Source organism: Triticum dicoccoides, chromosome 3A (genome assembly GCF_002162155.2).
Source record: "Triticum dicoccoides isolate Atlit2015 ecotype Zavitan chromosome 3A, WEW_v2.0, whole genome shotgun sequence".
NCBI lineage: Eukaryota > Viridiplantae > Streptophyta > Magnoliopsida > Poales > Poaceae > Triticum > Triticum dicoccoides.
In genome coordinates, this window is record NC_041384.1 from 37,227,910 (window position 1) to 37,235,102 (window position 7,193).

Genomic DNA, 7,193 nt, shown 5'->3' on the forward strand with positions numbered 1-7,193 from the left:
GTTGTGTTTTACGTCATGAAATTACCGTTTATAATGGCAGTCTAGTTGCAAAACTCACGAATGTCCCAATCGTTTCCATTTATTTTCAGTTATTTGGTTCGGTAAAGTTGCACAGAGAATGCAAAACTGTATACGTAATTTAGCAAATCCTTAGTTTCCTCCTGGAGTATGCTTCTCAGGCTTGACATCGTCGGGGCTTTCGAGTCCGTCTCTTGGCCCTTCCTCCTTAGGCAACTCGACTTTGGCCCTTGCGTGCGGGAGTGGAATTTTGACTTCCTGTCTTCGACGTCCATGTGTGTACTTCAATAGCGTTCCTGGTCTCCTGATCGGTCACAAGTCACAACAAGGGGCTTGTTAAGGCGACCCGTTATCACTTATGCTATTTACGCTTGTCATGAACATCCTCAACTCCATGATCCAACGTGCGGTGCAACATGGTCTCCCTGTGTGCCGATGATATAGTGATCCTCACTCAAACAGACGCAATATCCTTGCCATTAGGGAGCTACTTTGAGTATTTGGCGTTGCTTCCGGACTGCACACCAACTGCTCCGGATCCAATGTTCACTGGACCAGTTGACCATGATTGGAAACGAGATGGCGTGTCCCATCTCGAATTTCCCTATGCCCTACCTCGGCCTTCCCTTCTCTGTCCCGGAGGTACCTATGTCCACGTGCTTCTACTGGTCGACGGGCTTGAGAAGAAGCTGTCACTTGAAGGGCTTGCATGTTGTTGAAGAGGGACGCACTAGCGCTGATCAGACACATGTTGTGCACAATGCTAGTGCACTTCCTTAGGACGATTGCCTTCAACAAGTCCATCCCAAGGCATGTGAATCGTGTCATTCGTGGCTTCCTTTGAGTTGGCTAGAAGGACGCCCACGGTGTCCATTTCTTGGTCAACTAGTAGAGGGTGTGCCGACCACTCTCGCTTGGTGAGCTCAAAGTCCTACTGCTGAGGAATTGCCCGTCTTTATTTTAGTGTTCATGATCTGATCTGATGTACTCTGTTTTAGTATGAAATAGATAAAATCAGATCGTGTGCTCAGAAAAAAGGAATAAGGAAAATAGAAATCGTAATGGTGCAACCACATTGAAACTAGATGATACACCACATGTTGTTGCGTTTTTTTGCAACATATTTGATATATGTAACATGAATGTTTGAAATAATTATATTACAATTAAGATTAAAATAAATATGATTTATTATGTTCGATTATTGAATAGCTGTAAAATATATATTTAATATAAATAGCATAACAGAATGAAAATTTCCATGCGTTTTTGCATGTTGATATGAGCCTTTACCCACATGCTTTGTGGCGCAGTGTGGATTCTCTGTCTGCCCATCTTATATGAAGCATGAACTAACGTTGCTTGATTTCTCTGTTAGAATGAGAATGCAAATTGATCGAGCTACCCATTGCACTCTGATTTGTTCATCAGTGCTACATACATATGTATACAAACTTTGGTTAGTTCGCATTATACCCTATAATAAGCTAAGCTAGTCCAGTTGACGGTGTGTTCAGCAGCTTACGTCCTACATCCCTGTGGGACGTATTTCAGATAGAGGGATGGACTATTTAATACTCCTTCCATTCCAAAATATAATGTGCCCACGCTTTCCGAGATTCAACTTTGACCATAAATTTAACCAATAAGACCAACTACGGCGGGAGAAAAAATTATATAATTGAAAACTTCTTTCGAATACGAATTCACTGATATAATTTTTGCTCTCGCCGCAATCAGTCTTGGTAGTTAAATTTACGGTCAAAGTTGAAGCACAAGGATAGAGAAAGCACTACATTGTGGAATGGAGTGAGTAAACAAGAAAATGAAAAGAAAACCAAAATTTTTTGTCAAGAGTGGGATTTGAACCCACGCCCTTTCGGACCAGTACCTGAAACTGGCGCCTTAGACCAACTCGGCCATCTTGACGTCTGTGTACACTTTGAAAAACCAAACTACTTGTACGTTAGAATCTCCTACAAGTAAACATCTGGTTTATATTGTAGTATTATAATGCGAGTACTTGACGAAAATTGATGTGCTACCATAATGCGAGTATTACCCGCGTTAGAAGGATTGCATGGTACTGCTTTTGGAAGCTGAACGATACTAATTAATGCATTCCTAGACTGATATAAGCAACTCTATTGCACTCTAATAATTTGTGTCAGTTACAAACTTTGGTTCGTTGGTTCGCGTTATATATTTTCAGAATAATTGTCTGTAGTAATGAAACGTGCTTGCTTCTTTGATGAATCCAGCTGTTGGCTGCATTTCAGGTTGCATTTCTTTTACTTCTTGCTTAAGCGGCTTGTGGAGAATGGATCCAAATGAAATTGAGGGATACCTCCACGCCAATTGACATTCCGAGCAACTTCTAAGTTAGTGATGTTTATGAAAACACCTTCGTTTGGCACCTCGCCTTGTATATGAACTAAAACCACAACACTTATTGTGGATCAGAGGGAGTATTAAAGGATGCCTAGCGCTTATATGCTCTCGCCGCATGGGTGTCTGGCCTCACTTATACTGCATTGCCTCATGAACATAGGTCGCGACCATCGATTTCATCAGGCCAACTCATCCTGGAATGCCGTGACGCTTCCCACACCTCTCCCTGTTGTGCTACTATTGGAATTGTGTCAAATATTTTGTACAAGAAAGGTTACAGTTGGACTTTGAGTTGTACTATGTGTTCATAGGGTATGCTGTAGTGTCCGAGTAGGACTACCAACATAATAGCACACCCGGCATGCGTCAGGAACGTGCGACACGCCCACCCACCGCGTCGTGCGTGACCATGCGCAGCTGCGGCACCACAATGAGAGTTCGCGAATGACGAGGTGGAAACTGGGGGAGAGGACCTGGGCGCCGACAGGCCTAGGCGAGAACTGCCCAAGGAGCTTGCCAGGGGGTGGTGTGCCTAAAGTGTGAGACTTCGGTCGACGAGGCGGTGGGGCCGGAGAAGGCGAGACCTACCGTGCCTACGTCGCCGGCATCGCCCATTTCTCGCAATTGAGCCTGTCGTGTCCTCGTGACCACGAATCGGCGGCATGGACGATGTCCCCGCGACTGCGACATGGGCATCGAGTGTGGTCCCGACAGCACCACCATGAGCAGCGTGGCCAACACACATGATGCAAGGCACCACCGCGTTGTCCTTCAGTCGTCGCCTCCCTGTGCGACGACCACCTCGTGGCACGCGCCAAGCTGTCGCCGCCGGTCATCGTCTTCATCTCTAACTCCAGTGTGTGTAGTGTTTGATGAAATGCCTAAGAAAGAAAAGAACCTGAGAGAGAGGAGTGTTGATGATGACATGTGGACCTTGCGATCAACTTAACGGTCAACCAAATGGAGTTGTGCCACGTCAACCCTAACAGGTGAGTCCTACCTGCCATAAACATGTTTAAATCGTCTATAAAACGGCTATTGACTAAAATGTTAGTTTTTAGCAAATTTCTATGACAGAAGTGCTAGGTTATAGACACAAAGGTGAATGTGGTAGATTTTCTGAGACCGGTACATGTAAAGTGGTAGTTTTGGGGGTAAATACTCGAATATCTTAGAATTCTATACTAAGGTTTGTGCAAATTCATACAGTATGTAATTGTAACCTAGTAATAATATAGCATATGATCCTCATGAGATATTACGCAAGTGCATGCATGTTGGGAGCGTGCTATTTCATCAGAGAGTACTCATGTTTTGTACAAACACGAAGAAGCCAAATAATCACCCTCATCCATCCATGTACTACTACAAGAGGAGAATCTTATCACTGGGCTAGGCCGGATTCTAGCTAGTCTAGTTATTGCCGTTCAAGCTCCTTATGAGCTGCAGGTGCTCGTCGCCGGAGACGTGGAGGTGCAGGCGGAGGTCGGACAGCAGCTCCTCCTTGGCCCAGCTCAGCGGCCCCGTGGCGCGGAACGCCTTCATCACGCTCACGTACGCCTCCAGCTCCAGGCCATGGACGCGGCCGTGGTCCTCCTGATGTCCCTCTGCCGCTTGCCGATTTCGTTTCATCGCCACCGCCTCTTCCTCGTCCACGTCCGCCGGGCGGCGGTGCATTGTCACGCTGGCGCGACCGTCTTCGGAAGAATCTTGCTCCTCTTCCTCGCGGCTCAGCGGCGGCGGCGGGATCGACGCTTCTCGATTTTCTTGGCAACGCTCGCCGGCGGCGGGAACTTCAGGAACTCCGCCGTTGCTGTTGCTTCCGCTGCTGCTGCTGCTGCTGTTGTCTCCGTCGCTGCCATCCGCCGATGACGACGATCGATCAGACGTGCTACTACTACTAGAACCGCCGTCGGTGTCGCTGCTGCTATCTCTTACTGTTCCTCCAACCGCATCACATGACTCTTCATGATAGTAGGATTTATCATTGCTCGTCTCCTGCCGCCGTTTCTTCATCAGATAACAATGGCTTGGGTATCTTGCATCCTTGGGGAACAACTTGCTGCTACTATGCAACCTCTTGCCATCCGGTGCTTCCTTGGGGAACAACTTGCTGCTACTATGAAAATGAAACCTCTTGGCATCCGGGACTACGTCGTCGCCGTCCGCCGTCACCGTGGGGCTGCTCCTCTTCATCGTCGTCTTGCCCCCGAGCTTGACGGCATGGGGATCGGCGTACTTGCCGCCTCCGAGGTTGCCATTTTTGGCCTTGCCGTTGATGTTCTTGCCGGGGATGGGGCGCGACGGCACGACGCTCTCGACGGGGATCTTGTTGCCCTTGTGGAGCACGACCCAGCCCTTCTCCCCGTACACCTGCCGGGGCCGGAGCGCGCCGCGGTCCGCCGTGAGGACCTGGGACGAGCCGACGATCTTGACCTCGAACCGGTCGCCGGCGGCGGCCACGACCTCGGCCCACTTCCACAGGCTGCCGTCCAGCACCTCGACGTTGTCGCCGGGGACGAGGTCCGCGGGGAGCTTGACGGCGGGGTCCGGGAGCGGGCGGACGAACTTCCTCAGGATGCGGCCCGAGTCCGGGCCGCCGTCGAACCAGCGCATGACGTAGGAGTGGCCGTTGCCCCAGACCACCTCGCCGGCGCGCCAGGCGCCCATGGCCATGGGAGGCGCCGCCGCGTCGTCCGTGGTGACCCACGCCTCCAGGCTCATGCCCAGCGTGATCCTCATGGCCGGCTAATCTTGTTCCTCGATGATCCTCTCTCTCTACCGTGTTATCTTTGGACGCCTGCCGCAGCGAACTCGATCGCGACGCTATATATAAACTCGGCGAGAGGGAGAGAGACGCCGAGTCTAGTCGGATTCGATGAGACGCCGAGTTCTTGGGCGACTCGGAAGTAGGAACCGACACGTACTCCAACATGCTAGCTCACCGTACGGATCGAGTACGACACTGACACGGCCGCCGGCAACGACATGTGACTGGGCTGGGACGTACTTGACGGCGGACGGTTTGCTGGACGACGTTGGCGATCAACGGCACGAGCAGGGAGCACGTTGTCGTGGTCTAACCTAGGCTTAGTTCACAGAAGAATAAAACTCTTTGGGCAACTTGAACGCAAACCCTGGAACCGTTCGCAAGCGTTCAGATCAAACGGTTTAGACTTCCAACGTAATTTGCCATCCAAGGGGTACCCCATTGATCCCGAACTGGTCTGATTGCTCGTTTTTTGTTCCGCAAATCATAGGGCTTTTGCCGTCTTCAAGATGATACCCCGGCCACCGCGTTGTATTGAAGCCGGCTTCATGTCCCTTCGCCTGGCCTCGTTAATTTAAGCCGGGATCCGGTGCCATTCTAAAAGTGCAACTATTCCTAGATGGTTTTGGTAATTCATAACAATATAGCTCATTGAGCTAATGCTATTCCAAAATGATCATTTCAGGAAAGCTCAATGATTGGCATGGTATGGATGGTGAAAGTGGAACCCTCAAAATGCTAAGGACAAAGTATTGGCTCTAGCTCATATGCTCAAGACTCTTCATTTTACATTTTAGTGGTCCAAGATCACATTGAGTCCATAGGAAAAGCCAATACTATCAAGGAGGGATGAGGTGTTGCTTAATGAGCCTTTTGCTTCATGTGCTTAATGATATGCTCCAAAATCCTCAGCTACTTTCCCATATCCACATTTGACCTAAACCCAAAGCCAAACTCGGCCCTACCGATTCTTTCAACCCGGCGCCACCGAGTTTCACTTGTCATAGCCATTGCCAAACCCTAAGCAAATCGGTTCTACCGATAGGGATCTCGGTCTCACCGAGATGGGATTGCAATCTCTCTGTTTCCTTTTCGTAACTTTTCGGTCTCACCGAAAGAGCGGATCGGTCCCACCGAGATTGCAATGTAAACTCACTGTTTCCTTTTCGTAACATTTCGGTCTCACCGAGAAGAGCGAATTGGTCCCATCGAGTTTGCCTGACCAACCCTCTGGTTAGCTTATTAACAAATCGGTCTCACCGAGTTTGTGTAATTGGTCTCACCGAGATTACGTTATGCCCTAACCCTAACCATATCGGTCCTACCGAATTGCATGCCAGTCCCACCGAAAATCTCTAACGGTCACTAGGTTTACTATTTCGGTCCGACCGAGTTTGTTGATTCGGTCCCACCGAGATTGGTAAATTGTGTGTAACGGTTGGATTTTGTGTGGAGGCTATATATACCCCTCCACCTCCTTTTTACTCGTGGAGAGAGCCATCAGAACACATCTACACTTCCAACTCATATGTTCTAAGAGAGAACCACCTACTCATGTGTTGAGGCCAAGATATTCCATTCCTACCACATGAATCTTGATCTCTAGCCTTTCCCAAGTTGCTTTCCACTCAAATTTTCTTTCCACCAAATCCAAATCCTGTGAGAGAGAGTTGAGTGTTTGGGAGACTATCATTTGAAGCACAAGAGCAAGGAGTTCATCATCAACACACCATTTGTTACTTCTTGAAGAGTGGTGTCTCCTAGATTGGCTAGGTGTCACTTAGGAGCCTCCGACAAGATTGTGGAGTTGAACCAAGGAGTTTGTAGGGGTAAGGAGATCGCCTATTTCATGAAGATCTACCGCTAGTGAGGCAAGTCCTTCGTGGGCGATGGCCATGGTGGGATAGACAAGGTTGCTTCTTCGTGGACCCTTCGTGGGTGGAGCCCTCCGTGGACTCGCGTAACCGTTACCCTTCGTGGGTTGAAGTCTCCATTAACGTGGATGTAGGATAGC

At 49.0% G+C, this 7,193-nt stretch overlaps 1 non-coding gene across 1 annotated transcript; it reads right to left on the reverse strand.

Annotated features, from left to right (window-relative positions):
- Positions 1–1,866: 1,866 nt before the first annotated feature.
- On the reverse strand, positions 1,867–1,947 carry TRNAL-CAG. The gene has a single exon. It is a non-coding gene; the product is annotated as a tRNA-Leu (tRNA).
- Positions 1,948–7,193: the final 5,246 nt, after the last annotated feature.